This window comes from Callithrix jacchus, chromosome 20 (genome assembly GCF_049354715.1).
Source record: "Callithrix jacchus isolate 240 chromosome 20, calJac240_pri, whole genome shotgun sequence".
NCBI classification, from domain to species: Eukaryota; Metazoa; Chordata; class Mammalia; order Primates; family Cebidae; genus Callithrix; species Callithrix jacchus.
In genome coordinates this window covers 11,100,248-11,117,265 of record NC_133521.1, presented here as the reverse complement: position 1 = coordinate 11,117,265, position 17,018 = coordinate 11,100,248, and the positions used below count along the sequence as shown (strand labels likewise).

Sequence of the window (17,018 nt, the reverse complement as noted above, 5' to 3'; positions counted from 1 at the left end):
CACAAAATTATGAAACCCATGAAATAAAGCATTCCCTAATATTACAAATCTCAGGCAATTCAGTTTCTCTGTACCTCCACTGCTTCAACTGTAAAATAGACTAAGTAAACCAAGTCTGTAATCTTAAATTCCTAGATTTTGTTTTTTTTAGGTAAAGGTACTCAGTTCCTTAAATGGAAGAAAATTTTAGTGACTATTTGATTGCCATTTTAAAGATTAACATTGCAAAGACAGAATCAAAAAATAATTTTCCTTCCTCTTACAAAAGAACAAGCTATATTGGCAGTTATCTTTCAGAATCATAGTCAATGATTTCCAATAGATTAAAATTTAATATTCTTTATACTGCTACTGATTAGTAGGTAAACTAATATGAAATGACCACTAGACAAGAAAGATGATCTTTTTTCTGGTTTAAAACTATGTCCCTCTATAGCAATAACAATGTTTAAAATTACTAGTTTTGCCGGGCGCGGTGGTTCGCGCCTGTAATCCTAGCACTTTGGGAGGCTGAGGTGGGTGGATCACCTGAGGTCAGGAGTTCAAGACCAGCCTGGCCATCATTGTAAAACCCCATCTTTGAAAAAATAAAAAATCAAAAATAATTACTAGTTTTAAAATGTTGTGAAATACAGTAAAAGCCACACAAAAACCAAGCTTAATATTTGCTTGGTTAATTTCATAATGCCAAATTATAACATAAACATCAGTATCTGACAGCTATTTAATAAATAATAGTCATGACTGAACTAGAACTTCTACTTATAAGCACCATTAAATGAGAAGCCTCATTAAAAATTATAAATTTAATATCAAGCTCCCTTACAAGCAATTAACGGAAAAGAATGCTACTTTCCTGAGAATATCGAGATTATAAAACCTTTGTATTCTGCACCATCACCCAATACTATACATACTCATTTAATATATTTTCTCTCAAACTTTCATATTTAATATAATCTATATTCTGAAAATATTCAAATAAACTTTCAAAACCTGAAGTGCATTATTAAAAAATATCATTTCACCAGTTTTTCTAATATAAGTATGAAGCTTGTTTCTTCCTCTCAAATAACACACTACGAGTATGTCATTGTAAGGTATCACACTTCAAGCTATACTTATTCTAAGGTGCTTATCATTCATATAAAGGCAGAGTTCTTCTTCTGAAGCACTTGTCCAGGGATGGTGCTGGAAACTTGATTTCTTGCCAAATCTTTCATTTCCCTCATCTTCTTCATCTCAGTAAATCACACACCACCATCTATCTAGTTCCTCAAGCCAGGAGCCAGGAAATAATTTTTGACACTTCACTTCGAACACCCATCCATCATGAATCTGCCAGCTGTTCCTCCTTCACAACTTACCATCTCCTCTCCAAAATACATGTATAATCTAGTTACCATCATGTTTTTCCTGGACTACTGTAATATTACAATATCTTTACCTTCACCCTTGCCTTTCTCCAATCCATTCTGAAAGTAGCACTTTTAAAGCGCATCACTTTTCTACTTCAAAATCTCCAATGACTGCAATGTCTTTAGTAAAACCCGTAAGTCTTTAATATGTCCTACAAGGCCCTGTATAATCTGATCTCTATCTCTCATTTCAGCTCATATGGTTTTCTGCCTTATGCTTCTGCCACCCTGAACTTCCTTTTTCTTTTTTTTTGTTTTTTTTCTTGTCACCCTGAACTTTTCATTTCTTTCACATATTAAGTTCTTTACTGTGTCATAGCCTTCAAACATATTTTTCTCTTTCAGGAAACTCCTTCCTCTCCTGACCTGTCTTCTTATTGTTTCCACTTAGTATCACCAACTGAGGGAGGCCTTCTCTGAGCATACATTAAATTCTCCTCACTTTATCCACCATAGCACTCTGTTCTTTTCTTTCACTGAATTGACTGAAGTTAAAATTTTACATTTGTTTACTTGTTCTTTATCTGTTTCCACTGTTAGATGGTAGGTTCCATGAAGGTAGGGATCACTTATTATGCATGTAATACATAGGTCATAAATTAAGGGAGCACTTCGTAATATATAATGAATAAATGGATATGAATGACTTCCAGTCCAAAGAATAAATTACAGTTCAAAGTGGTTTCCCCTTCTCTTTGTCTCCCATTGTCACTTGATCAGCTTTCCAACTGTTTCTAAAAGAAGAAAGGAGCAAAAAGTGTTTCTGAAAGCTTGAAGACAATACAGCAGAGGAAATTTCAGGAAGTTGTACATGGTATGTCAAATAAGTGCAACAAATAGTAATACTAAGATCTCATGGGAAGGAGAAATCCCTAAGGGCTACAAGGACAAGATACGGTTTTATTCACAAGGTGGAACTTGACCTGAGTATTCATAGACTGGTAAAATTCCAAGAGGTGGAAAAGTAAGGAATGAAGCCCAAATAAGGATGTAAACAGAGGCACAAAGTGCTAGAGAAAAGTTTTAAAACTGGAATGTGGCAGCTTAAATTTATAACATAAATAAGTATAAAAAAAGCTAAATCTTATGTAAGAAATCTATATCCCATGTTGACAATTTCAAAGAATTTAAAAGGTTAAAATAACTCTGTCATCAGTATCAATATATCGCTTCTGACCCCAATCTTTGGCTTCTAAAGTTTTCCAAGCACTTATAACATGCTTCCATTAGTTTTCACTCTGACCAACTGCCTCAAGTTTCATATTCTTATCTATGTTTTTTATCCACTCATTACCTGATGAAATTTCCCCAGTAGCTTTTCTTTATAGACCCTCTAGGATTTCATTTTGCTCCTCTGCTATATACAGGTGGTAAGCTTTTTCTTCTGACATTTCCATCAGTAAACAAAACACCAAAACACATCTTTAGAAAACCTACTTTTCACATGTACCAAAATTTTATTTTTATTTTACTATTGATAGCAGATTCAACAGATTTTAATTTAAAATCTGTATTCCTACCTCTTCAGTTCTTGCCTCTTAAATTCATATATTGAACCCCTCCTTCAGCTCTATCTTGTTTCCAGAGGTAAATCAGGAAGGTGTAGCACAGTGTTTTGTAGAAGGCATTCGGTTGCATTAGAGAAGGAGTTTGGAGTTAAAAGTTCCTAAAGATACTTCCAAGTTGAAAATTCTATGGTTTCCTTAATCTTACCTTGCCATAGGCTTTTTCAATGGACATTATTTTCTATCTATATTCATATCTGCCCATCCACTAATAGTCTTTTCATTTCAGGGGACAGACCTCATCGGGTACTTAGAATCCTAAAATCGTAAAACTGGAGGAAACGAAGTTTTATACAGAAGACTAAGGCTCACAGAAGTCAAGAAACTTGAATATTATCTACACAGTTTAGTAACAAGGTCCTGATTCTCTCTAGCCAGCACTCTATCCAAGACAATTTCACTGGTTATAAACGAATCACGATTTTTTTTCTTGATAGAGACGGGATGCAGTCTTACTTCATTGCCCAGGCTGGACTTGAACTCCTGGCTCAAGTGATCCTCCTGTCTCAGCCTCCTATTACAGCAGTCCTCCATTAAAGCAGCCTGCTCACACACCTAACTAGTACTATTTTTGACTAGCATTGCTTTTATCTTATTTCTTATGCCATTAGGATATCATCTTCTGGTCAATCACAAGGGTTTTTTGTTGTTGCTGTTTTTAACTACAACACTGTACATACTTACCCGAAACTGTTCAGGAATGAGAGTTACCCTTAACCAAAACTGGGAGGCAATCACTTTTCCAAATGCATTTCACGTCTACATTATATGGTAATTTATAGGAAACTCTCCAAGGGCAGAGATGAGCCAATACTTTGTGGTAAACTATTACTATGTAACGTGAATGTTTAAAGCAACAGAAGAAATGGCCAGGCATAGAGGCGTGTGCCTATAATCTCAGCTACTGGGGAGGCTGAGGCTGGAGAGTTGCTTGAACGTGGGATGCAGAGTTTGCAGTGAGCCGAGAGCATGCCACTGCACTCCAGTTGTGGCGACAGAGCGAGATTCCGTCTCAACCAAAAAAAAAAAAGGAAGAAAAGGAGTCTTGAAGATACACAACATAGATTGATCTTGCTACCAGCAACAGATGTCTTTTATTTAACAAATACTTAGGAAATATCGAACTAAGGCTCGGTGCGGCCTGATGTTACCAAAACGCAGCTCTAAGCTAACGTTCTGTAAACTCAAAAAAAGAAAACTATGATCATCCTTTTGCATTGCAAAAAAACAACAAACTTCTCCCTTTGCAATGGAGAATCCTCCCTTAAGTTCAGCTTTTGTACATTCAAGTGTTTGCAGACCTAGCGGTTCTTTTAAAACTACTTGTACAGTCATCTAGAGTCTAGCGAGCAAGTAACATTACACAAGCCTTCTTTTCATTTAAGATCATGGCTAGTTAAGTAGAACTGGAGTCTTTAAGAACTAGAGAAAAGGAAAAGGTGAAAAGTAGCATGCAAAATTGAGAAACTAAACTGTTTTAGTAATTTTATTAATGAAGATAAACTTTATTTAATACAGGGGAATTATGAGGTAGGTATGAATATTTCACATGAATGTCACAATAGCGTCCAATCCCAGGCTTCCAGGAAAGTAACTGTGGCACTGTTAACATGACAATAAAAAATAAAAAAATTCTCGTCTACTTTGTTCTGAAAAGTTTTATTTTTCTTAAAAAAAAAAAAAAAAAAAAAAAGCAAAGCAACCCTCCCCCCCACAAACCACCATTAAAAAAACACAAAATTAAGAACAAACAGAAAGCAGTCTGAGCTGGCGGCTGTGACAGCCAGTGAGACACCAGGGCTTTCCGAGTCGTGGTTGGTTTGGGGCTGGATGTCCACGCAGAGAGCCCTGCAGCCACCCCGCACGTCCCGCACCTAGACACCCAGAAAGCGACCGCGGCCGCACACACGGGGGCTGGTGGGGTCTGGGCCACGCTGCAGAAGAGGAGAGGCCCTTGGGGTGAAGGATCGCATGGAAGGCACTGCGGTCGGAGCCAAGAGGCAAGGCCTGGGAAAGCGCCGGAGGCGTTCCGAGCTCCGGGACACCAGGTGCCCGCGCGGGACGCCCTGTCATGAGTCACGGAGGCGAGACTGCACGGGCGGGGGAAGAGGCTGCAGGATGGAGGGCAGCCCGACCCTCGGGAGGGAACCCAGCCCAGGGGGAGGCCCCGACCTCGCGCGGGGCAGGGAAGAGGGGCCCGCCTCCCCTACGCCCTGCCTGCCCGGCCCTCACCTCCACCGGACGCAACAGGCGCGGCGGCCGGGTCCCAACCTCAGGGGCTGCGGACCGGGGGGGCGGGGGCAGCAGCCCGCAGCCATGACAGGCGCGGGGCGGGCCGCGGGCGGGCAGGGCCGCACGTGGGGGCAGCACCCCCTCCCCAGTATCCCGGCACGCCCGCCCGCCCAGCCCCGGACCCGGGCCCCTCACCTCAGGCGGCGGCGGAGGCGGCGGCGCGGCCGGGCCTGCCCCGACCCCCAACCCCCGGCCGAGCGGCGGCGGCGGCGGCTGCACGTACTCACCGCCGCTCGCTGACTCTCGCGCTTCGCCATGACTGAGACGCCCCCGCCGCCCCCGCCTCGACCGAGACTGACACGCGCGCCTGGCCGGGCGGGGGCGGCCTCAGGCGACCACCCGGCTGACACGACCCGCCCCCGCATCTCCCCACCAGTTGAGCAGCGGCCGCTGCCCCGCGGTGCCCCCAGGCTTCCTCCCCACGCCCGAAGCGGAGGGTGGCAGCGACGGGCGGCGGCGGCACTTACCGGCTGCGCGGCCAGGCCCCCCTGTCAGCGCGGGGCCAGGAGGGAGCAGAGGGAGGAGTGAAGGGGCACCGCCTCCCCCGCGCCGCCACGCACCCGCCTGATTGGCCCAGTTCACTCCCCCAGCGCGACCCCACCAGCCCCTGCGAGCGGCACTCCGGCAGCACCGGCGCGCCATTTGCATATTTGTGCCCGCGCCGCTGATTGGCCCGGACGCGGAGGGGTGGCCGTGACCGCCGCCGCTCCCGCCGCCGCTCCAGCTGCGTTGGGCTGCCCGAAAGGGAGGATTCCTCTCGCCTCTCCCCTTCCCTCCCGGCGGGGCCAAACCCAGGGCGGAGGACAGTGAGAGGCGGGGTCGCTGCCGCGCTCCAACATGGCCCCGCAGCACCGCCGACCCAATCGCCGGCGCGGTTACTCCCGGAGCCCTGGACGGCCTCGGGGCGGGGAAGGCTTGGGGCCGGGCGCCCCCTGGCCGGAGCGCGATGCAGTGCAGTGGCCCGGGCTCCCCCGGCAGCCCCGCCGCGGCCGCCACGTCAGGCCGCGCCCTCGCGCCGCCCGCCTGGCGGTCCCGCGGCCACGTCAGGCCCCGGCAGGGCACGCCCCAATCGGGAGCTGACTAGTGGCGGGGTCGACGCCGAGGTCACTCATACACAGGGCATCTCTAGGGCAGCACGGGTGCGCCGAGGAAGGGCGAGGGTTTCCAAAGACGTCCTTAAGGAGCCGTGGATTTAGCCCCACGTTCTCCTTTCAGGCGGAGACCCGGGGGTCACGCGCCCGTGCTGTGGAATCGGGAGCACGGAGCGTACGGCGATGATGCAGCGATTGAGCCCAGATGAAAGCACCAGCAGTGCCCGGCGCCCGCCGCGGAGACCCAGCCCCACGCCCCGAGCCAGAGGAGAGCGCGCACCTAGGCTGGGGCGGCAACCCAGTCTTCCCGAGGCCCAGACTCCGGTTCTCAATTGCAGAGTTAGGAAGGGAGAGAAAAATAAACGCAGGAATTAAAAAAAGGAGACAGAGCCCTGAAGGAGGGTGATACTGGTTTTGGAGCAGGGGGCGTACTGGAAAACAGCCGGCTTAAGAAGGTGTTGGGACACCTGAGTTCCCTCTGGATCCATCACGAATTAACTGAGTGACCTACATCAAATCCTGGCGTGTCCCAGGGCCTTGGTTTTGCCTTCTGTAAAAGGAAGAGGCTGCACAAGTTTTCTAAAAGTCTTCCAGCTCTAAAATTCTAAGGGTCTCCTTTCAGGCCCTTAGATGACTTTCAACCTAATTAAAAATTTAAAATCCATACCAAAACGTGGGCTAGACAAATGAATTAAATGAGCCTGGCGCGGTGGCTCACGCCTATAATCAATCCCAGCACTTTGGGAGGTCTAGACGGATGGATCACGAGGTCAAGAGATGGAGACCGGCCTGGTCAACATGGTGAAACCCCGTCTCTACTAAAAATACAAAAATTAGCTGGGCATGGTGGCGCAGCCTGTAGTCTCAGCTACTCGGGAGGCTGAGGCAGGAGAACTGATTGAACCCAGGAGGCGGAGGTTGCGGTGAGCTGAGATCGCGCCATTGCCCTCCAGCCTGGGTGACAAGAACGAAACTCCGTCTCAAAAAAAAAAAAAAAAAAAAAAAGAATTAAATGTTTGAACTTCAGTCGTCCTATTTTTTTGTTCAAAACTGTTGACCATGGTGATATTTCACGTTCACAGTTGACAGAAATCTCTTGAATTTCAGTTTCCACTAAGGAGCGTCACTGTGCTTGTTTATGCCTAGCCAGAATGGAATGGTTGGCAACACAGTGGTAGTTGCCAAGTAATTTCATTCTTTATATTCCCCATGAAGGCCCTCCAGAGTAGATCAACATAATGCCATTTAGCTGAGATACTGACAGGGCAGGAAGGAAACCCTGCTCAAAGGACAGTTACAGTTGCAACTTTGATTGCCTGAAGGAACACATAACAACCACATATTAGACTAAGAATGCACAGAAACAGTTTATCTCTGCCCCCCCCCCCCCCCCCCCGCCACACACACACACACACACTACTTATTTGAATAGTGCTTTAGTTTGCAAATTCAATTTGTTGGGTCAAATTTAAGGCCAGTAACATCTCATCTAACTGACATCACAGCAAATAAGACCCCGCTTACATGAAACACGAGCTGCCTCCCCATCATCTGATGGAAAACGTTCATGTTTTCTTGAATACAGCCCTCTGGAAATTATGCAGTGCTATAATTATCAACATCATTGTATGCCATTATAATCAGTGAATGTTCTCTAAAGTATGCAGAATTTGTCCCTATAATAAATGGCCTCTAGGATGCTGGTTTTGTGTTTTTGTTTTCTTAACTTGTTTTTGCTATCTCCTTCCTCACTACTGGGTTGACACTTCTAAATTCTTCTACCTAACAACCTTCTTTCTTACTTTTATTTGATGTTTTATTAGCTCAGACTCTCAGGTTTTGAGGAAAGATTTTCTGTGGGGTCTCCTGTGTTAAGTACATGAGTTCTTGTTTTGTTTTTTTTTTGAGATGGAGTCTAGCTCTGTCACCCAGGCTGGAGTGCAGTGGCACGATCTCAAATCACTGCAGTGTCTGCCTCCTGGGTTCAAGTGATTCTCCTGCCTCAGGCTCCTGAGTAGATGAGATTACAGGCACATACCACCACACATAGCTAATTTTTGTATTTTTAGTAGAGACCGGGTTTCACTGCGTTGGCCAGGCTGGTCTCGAACTCCTGACCTCGTGATCCACCCGCCTTGGCCTCCCAAAGTGCAGGGATTACAAGCATGAGCCACTGCGCCCGGTCAAGTACATGAATTCTTGTGACATTTATTTTCACTGCTCAGTGAATGGTTTTCATTTTTGTCTTAAATTTTGGAGGTATTCTCAGTAACTTTGGTTTCTGAATGTGGGGACTCTGGAAAAAATCTCACAATTTAGGGTCCAGATTAGTAAACATTACATTTTGCAATGAAGTTAACAAGAATAAAAATGCCAAGTGGTGGCCATGCTCTCTAGGTCCCTCAATCCCACTCCAGAATAAGAATGTCTCCATTCCGGGCCAGGTGTGGTGGCTCATGCCTGTAATCCCAGCACTTTAGGAGGCTGAGGCAGGCAGATCACCTGAGGTCAGGAGTTTGAGACTAGCCTGACCAACATGGAGAAACTCCCATCTCTACTAAAAATACAAAATTAGCTGGGCATGGTGGCACATGCCTGTAATCCCAGCTACTCGGGAGGCTGAGGCAGGAGAATTGCTTCAACCTGGGAGGTGGAGGTTGTGGTGAGCCAAGGTGGCATCACTGCGCTCCAGCCTGGGCAACAGAGCAAAACTCCATCACACACACACACACACACACACACACACACACACACACACACAGTGTCTCCATTCCTACCTAATGTCCTTCTAATTAAAAGAGCCCTCTTATTGACACAGGGATTTGGGTATCCAGAAAGCCTGTGGTGTGACAGAAGTGGCCTCTCCACACCTTCAAAGAAACATCCTACAATAGATGCCATTTACTGAAATTTAAAATGATACAATTTCATTTTATCTTCACAACTGCTCTATGAAAAAGGGATTTTCTTTTTTTTTTTTTTTTTTTTTTTGACAGAGTCTCACTCTGTCAGCCAGGCTTGAGTGCAGTGGCACAATCTCGGCTCACTGCAACCTGCACCTTTTGGTATTGCAACCTCCACCTCCCAGATTCAAGCAATTCTCCTGCCTCAGCCTCCTGAGTAGCTCAGATTACAGGCATGTACCCCTACACCCAGCTAATTTTTGTATTTTTAGTAGAGGTAGGGTTTTACCAGGTTGGCCAGGCTGGTCTCGAACTCCTGACTTCAAAGGATCTAGCCACCTCAGCCTCTCAAAGTACTGGGATTACAGGTGTGAGCCACCGTGCCATTGAGAAAGGGTTCCCCCTGCCTCCATTTTACAGAAAAACATAGTCTAAAATCTTGCCCTGGTTACACAGTCATTGAGTGACAGAAAAATATTCAGACTTAGAACTGTCTGGCCCTAAAGGCTGTAACATGTAACGATTATACTATATTCTTCCCTTCAGCCTGAGTTTCCAATTCCATGTTTATCAAGCATGTTTATTTTAGTAACTAATTCAGCATCTTGGAATGGAAAATTCCCTGTATAAGCATTTTGGTTTAGGTCACCAAAAGACTATCCCACAATGTAAATTTGTGGAGTTCTCTGGCAAGTTTGAGGAATATGAACCAATGCTTTAGAACCTGTTCACTTCTGGAGAAAACTTATACGATCAAGCTGAAACTAGCTGGGTGTGGTGGCTCAAACCTATAATCTCAGTGCTTTGGGAGGCTGAGGCAGGTGGATTGCTTGAGCCCAGGAGCTTGAGACCAGCCTGGGCAATATGGCAAAACCTTATCTCTGCAAAAAATAGGAAAAAAAATAGCTGGGCATGGTGGCATGTGCCTGTAGTCCCAGCTACTAGGGAGGCTGTGCTGGGAGGATCACTTGAGCCCAGAAAGTTGAGGCTGCAGTGGGGCTGTGATTACGCCACTGCACTCCATTCTGGGTGAAAGAATGAGACCTAGCCTGGTGTGGTGGCACACTCCTGTAATCCCACCACTTTTGGAAGCCAAGGCGGGTAGATCACCTGAGGTTAGGAGTTCGAGACCTGCCTGACCAATATGGGGAAAACCTGCCTCTACTAAAAATACAAAAAATTAGCCAGGCATGGTGGCACATTCCTGTAATCCCAGCTACTTGGGAGGCTAAGACAGGAGAATTGCTTGAACCCTGGAGGTGGAGGTTGCAGTGAGCCAAGATTACACCACTGCACTCCAGCCTGGGCAACAGAGGGAGACTCCATCTCAAACAAAACAAAACAAAACAAACCTGAAACTGCAAAAACTAAGGTTTGGCTCCTACTTCAGTAAGACCTGCAAAAGTGATACCCACAGAATAGTCAAAAGAAGAAAGTTGGAGAACTCATACCTCCTGATTTGAAAACTTACTACAAAGGTTAATCAAGACAGTGTGGAACTGGCATAAGGATAGGCATATGGATTAATGGAATAAAATATAGAATTCAGAAATAAACTCTAATATTTATGGTCAACCGATTTTCAACAAGAGTTCTGAGACATTTAGATTGGGAAAGAGTAGTCCTTTAAATCAATGGTGGGACAGCTAGATATACACATACTATATGTGTATATAGTATAGAATGTATATAGTATAATGTATAGAATGAAGTTGGACTCCTACTTCATATCATACAAAACAATGAACCAAAAGGGACCACACACCTAAATGTAAGAGGTAAAGCTATAAAAGTCTAAGAAAAAAATATAGAGTACAACTTCAGGATCTTGGATTAAACAATGATTGTCTACATGACACCAAAACTATAAGTGATAAAAGAAAATATAAACTGAACTTCATTAAAATTAAAAACTTTCATACAAGAAACCACAAAAAAGTAGATACATTAAACTTCATCAAAATTGAAAATCTTTTCAGTGTCAAAGGACACCATCAAGAAAGTGCGAAAGACAAAACAGAATGAAAGAAAATATTTGCAAATCAAATACAGATGCTCTTCAACTTACAACTAAGTTTTGTCCAGATAAACCCATTATAAGCTGAAAATACTGTTATGTTGAAAATGCAGTTAATACACTTAGCATGTTGAACATCATAGCTTAGTCTAGTGTGTGCTCAGAACACTGACTTGGGCCTACAGTTGGGCAAAATCATCTGGCAACACAGCCCACCATACAGTATGGGCTGTGTATCTTTGTGATCATGTGGTTAACTGAAAGCTGAGCCATCACGGGAGATTATTTACTATATATCGCTAGCCTGAGAAAAGATAAAAATTCATAATTCTGCAATTTCTACTATATGTATATCACCTTAACACCATTGCAAAGTCAAAAAATCGTAAGTCAGCTGGGTGCAGTGGCTCATGTCTGTAATCCTAGCACTTTGGGAGGCCAAAACAGGTGGATCAACTGAGGTCAGGAGTTCAAGACCAGCCTGGCCAACATGGTGAAACCTCATCTCTATTAAAAATACAAAAAAGTTAGCCAGGCATGGTGGCACACAGGAGGCTGAGGTGGGAGAACTGCTTGAACCCAGGAGGTGAAGGTTGCAGTGAGCCAAGATTGTGCCACTGCACTCTAGCCTAAGTGACAGAGTGAGACTCTATCTTAAAAAAAAAAAAAAAATCGTAAGTCGAACCATAAGGTAGAGACAGTCTGTATCTGATAAGGATTCAGCATGCAGAATATATAAAGAACACTTACAACTAAACAATAAAGACATAAATAATCCAATTAAAAAGTGGTCACAGTATCTAAGTAGACATTTCTCCAAAGAAGATATACAAATAGCCAATTTGCACATGAAAAGATGCTCAACACATTAGTTGTTAGAGAAATGCAAATCAAAACCACAATGAGATACCACTTCACTCTTATCAGGATGGCTACAATAAAAAAGACAAACAATAGTAAGTGTGATATGGTTTGGCTATGTCCCCACCCAAATCTCTAACTGTAGCTCCCATAATTTCCATGTGTAGTGGGAGGACCCTAGTGGGAGGTAGTTAAATCATAAGAGTGGGTCTTTCTGGTGCTGTTCTTGTGACAGAGAATAAGTCGCATGAGTCACCTATAATCTCAGCACTTTGGGAGGCTGAAGACGGCAGATCACTTGAGGTCAGGAGTTTGAGACCAGCCTGTCCAACATGGTGAAACCCCGATTTCTACTAAAAATACAAAAAATTAGCCAGGCATGATGGTAGCACCTGTAATCCCAGCTACTTGGGAGGTGAGGCAGAAGAATCGCTTGAACCCAGGAGGCAGAGGTTGCAGTGAGCCAAGATCATGCATCTGTACTTCAGCCTGGGTAACAGAGTGAGACGCCATCTCAAAAAAAAAAAAAAAAGTCTCACCAGATCCAATGGTTTTATAAAGGGAAGGTTCCCCTGCACATGTTCTCTCTCTTGCCTGCCACCATATAAGATGTGACTTTACTGCCCCTTTGCCTTCTACCATGATTGTAAGGCCTCCCCAACCCCATGGAACTGTGAGTCCATCAAACCTCTTTTTCTTTATAAATTGCCCTACTTGGGTATGTCCTTATTAGCAGCATGAGAACAGACTAATACAAAGTGTTATTTCAGATGCAGAGAAATTAGAACCCTCCAACCCTGGTACATTGCTGGTGGGAATGTAAAATGATGGTTGTTTTGGAAAACAGTTCTTCAAAAAGTTAAACATAGTTACCATATAACTCAGAAACCCAAGAGAAATCAAACCATAAGTCCACACAAAAACTTGCACACAAATGTTCACAGCAGCATTATTCACAATAGCCCAAAAGTGGAAACAACCCAAATGTCTATCAGCTGATGACTGGGTAAACAAAAATGGCATATATACAAACTGGAATGTTATTCAGCCATGAAAAAAAATTAAGTACTTACAGTACAACACAGATGAACTTTCAAAACATAATGCTGAGTGATAAAAGCCAGATACATTCCCTAGGAAGCCAACTAAGAAGACAGAATTATTACACAAAGATGTTTAATTTTTAAAAATTAGGCCAGAGGTGGTGGCTCATGCCTGTAATTCCGACACTTTGGGAGGCCAAGGTGGGAGGATCACAGTGGTTCGAGACCAGCCTGGCCAACATGGTAAAACCGTGTCTCTACTAAAAATACAAAAATTAGCCAGACATGGTAGTGTGCATCTGTAATCTCAGCTACTCAGGAGGCTGAGACAAGAGAACTGCTTGAATCTGGGAGGCAGAGGTTGCAGTGAGCCGAGATAGCAAAACTCTGTCTCAAAAAACAAAACAAAACAAAACAAATTAAAAGTATGAAAGCCAGAGACAAAAGGCTTGACTGTTTGATTATATTTATATGAAATGTCCAGAATAAGTAAATCTATACAGACAGAAGGTAGATCAGTGGTTGCCTAGGGCTGGATTGGGAGAAAGAGGATGAAGAATGAAGAGTGACTGCTAATAGGTATAGAGTGTGTTTTTGGAGGCAATGACATAGTTTTAAAATTAGATTATGGAGACAGTTGCACAAATCTAAATACACTAGAAACCACTGAAGCATAAATTTTGTCAAGTAAATACTATCTTAATAAAGCTGGTTTAAAAAAAGTGATTCCAGGCCAGTCACAGTGGCTCATGCCTGTAATCCCAGCACTTTCGGAGGCCAAGGCAGATGGATCACCTGAGGGTGGGAGTTCGAGACTAGCCTGGCTAACATGGTGAATCCCCGTCTCTACTAAAAATACAAAAATTAGCTGGGTGTGATGGTGCATGCCTGTAACCCAAGCTACTGGAGAGGCTGAGGCAGAAGAATTGCTTGAACCTGGGAGGCGGAGGTTGCAGTAAGCCAAGAGCATGCCACTGTATTCCAGCCTGGGTGACAGAGTGAGACTCTGTCTCAAAACAAACAAACAACAACAACAACAAAAAAGTGATTCCCAGCCAGCAATTTCCAACTTTGTTATGGTATTATACACATTAAATCCACGTATATGAATCTACCATGTGAACACATGCTGAGACAAAAAGACATATTTTAATTACCTTCATAAAATTAGTTACACAGTAAATAATTTTTTAAAGTTTAAGATTGTTGTAGTGGCACTGTTATTTTTTATATTGGGCTCACCAGTTTTGTGACTTTGTTATTATTTACTTAATTTATACATATTTAAATCCTTACACCATGTATGTATACTAGGGTAGGTGCTGTGTTGGCTACAGAAGAGATTATTATTCCCATATAAATAATAATAAATTATAAATAGTAAACATGTAATAAATATTGAACAAGTGTGTGTATATAAAGTATCTTCTCACTCATCTTTATTGATATCCATCCACTGGCTGAGGCATGAATGAAAATGTTCTTTCACTATCAATGACAAATACTGATAAACATTAAAGTATGCTTTTTTCATTTTTTACACATTTTATGCAGATTCATAACTTAAATGTTTTATGCCCCATTACATGATTTTCATCTCTCAGCACTAATGAATAGTAGCTTGAAGAGCTCAGATACTTCTCCACTCTAGGAAAAGAATCTGAAAGGAACTTCAGTTGATTCAGCAGTGAGTGAAAACGAACTCCACATTAGCTCCTGAGAGTTGAGAAATTTCCTTAACCCAGTGAAGAACACAGGTTCTTTTTAGAACAGGAGTGAAGGATATCACTAGAAAGTTCTTTAGACTTCTTTTTCAGGCTCTTGCTCAAGCAAACAGAAATGAGGGCTAGGTGTGCTTCAGCTGTAGGTAGCTTAAAGTACCTCAAAGATCATTTAAAAGCATGCTCAGTACTGTTCTCAAATTCAGAGGCAGCTGGTAATAACAATATCCAAAGGATATATTCAGCCAGAGAGCTGTTCTTCAGATTCTCACCCGTAGGCCCATTCAATCAGGGACAGGTCTTAGAGTCTCCAACTTTTATCTAGTTTATCCCCTGCTTTTAGCCAGGAATATACTTCAAAGCATGATCCTACTTGACAGTTCAAATCTTAACACTGTTCTGCTTTTATAAACAGCTGCTTGTCCTAATCTTAAAAGGTCTTCAGGAAAAAGAAGGTTTGCTGGTTTCCTTGATAAAACATCCCCGAGCATCTCATTCCTTCTCTTTGTGCATCTGTTTCTCTTTGGGTAACATAAGCACTCCTGGAGAAGTTGCATCTGAATCAAGTTTGGAGAGATCAAAAGGATGAAATGTGGCTATTATTTAAAAAGTGAATTCACTCAACAAGTATTTAAAGGGGATCTGTGATGTCTTAGGCACAGCACTAGGGGCTGGAAAGACGACAATGAACAAGATAGATATGGTCCTCTGGCCTCACGGCAAATTATTTTCTAACACAAATATTAATTACTTTTATTCATTTTGGTAACACTTAACCTTCATTTACAGGTACTATAATTGGTATGTTTATAGGGTTTTTTGTTTATTTGTTTGTTTATTTTGAGACAGAGTCTGGCTCTGTCACCCAGGCTGGAGTGCAGTGGCACGATCTTGGCTCACTGTAGCCTGCAACTCCCATGTTCAAGTGATTCTCCTGCCTCAACTTCCTGAGTAGCTGGGATTACAGGCGTACACCACCACGTCCAGCTAATCTTTTTTTTTTAGTAGAGACAGGATTTTACCATGCTGGCTAGGCTGCTCTCAAACTCCTGGCCTCAAGTGATTCACCCACCTTGTACTCCCATTGTGCTGGGATTACAGGTGGGAGCCACCTCACCTGGCCTGGTGTGCTTTAGAAAGCATGTATGACCTATATATCACTTAGCCTAAGAATTGATGGAAACTGTAAACATGTATTTTTTTTCCAACCAACTCGTTTTATAGGCATTACGGACATTCTATTTCCAGAAGAAACCCATCCTAGTGCAATTTAAAAAAAAATTATTTTTTTTAGAGACAAGGTCTTACTCTGTTGCCCAGGCCAGAGTGCAGTGGTGCAATCATAGTTTGTTGCATCCTCCAAGTTCTGGGCTCAAGCAATTCTCCTGCCTCAGCCTGCTGAATAGCTGGGACTACAGACATTGCCACTGTGCCCAACTAATTAAAAAAAATTTTTTTTTTTTTGGGGAGACAGGGTTTTGTTATGTTACCCAAGCTGGTCTCCGACTCCTAGGCTTAACCAATCCTCCCACCTCAGCCTCCCAAAGCACTAGGATTACAGGTGTGAGCCACTGCACCCAGCCTCCTAGTAAAATTTTAAACCATTTTGTCTTATATAAGGTTCAATAAAAGAGAAGATGGCATTGGAGTACCCTGGACTTTTCTTTTTTGTGTGTGTGTGTTTTTGTTTTTTGCTTTTTTTAATGTGGAGTTTCCCTCTGTCGCCCAGGCTGGAGTGCAGTGATGCAATGTTAGCTCACTGCAACCTCCACCTCCCAGGTTCAAGTGATTCCCCTGCCTCAGCCTCCTAAATAGCTGGAATTACAGGCATGCACCACGACACCCAGCTAATTTTTTGTATTTAGTAGAGACAGGGTTTCACCATGTTGGACAGGCTGGTCTTGAACTCCTGACCTCAGGTGATCCACCTGCCTCGGCCTCCCAAAGTGCTGGGATTACAGGTGTCAGCCACCGCGCCCAGATGACTCATTTTTCCTTACTCAATAGCCATGCTTATGATTCTGTCACCACTGTTTTGCAGCTAGGTTGCACACTCCTACTTGGACCTTGGGAAGAGCTTATAAAACTCAGATATTACTATTAGGAA

General features: G+C 43.5%; 1 protein-coding gene across 17 annotated transcripts in view; it reads right to left on the bottom strand.

Moving 5' to 3' along the window:
• The window catches only part of CHD9 (chromodomain helicase DNA binding protein 9), a 286,203-nt gene that overhangs the window by 207,802 nt on the left and 61,383 nt on the right, over positions 1 to 17,018 (bottom strand). For 9 of the 17 annotated variants that reach the window (XR_013530432.1, XR_013530433.1, XR_013530430.1 and 6 more), the window contains exon 1: positions 5,743 to 5,801. The exons of 6 other annotated variants lie outside the window; for them this stretch is intronic. The gene's annotated coding sequence lies outside the window, so the exon portion shown is untranslated. Of the gene's footprint in view, positions 1 to 5,502; positions 5,802 to 17,018 lie in introns of those variants that run through there. 2 more of the 17 variants (XM_078358116.1, XM_078358109.1) reach the window with 1 other exon arrangement.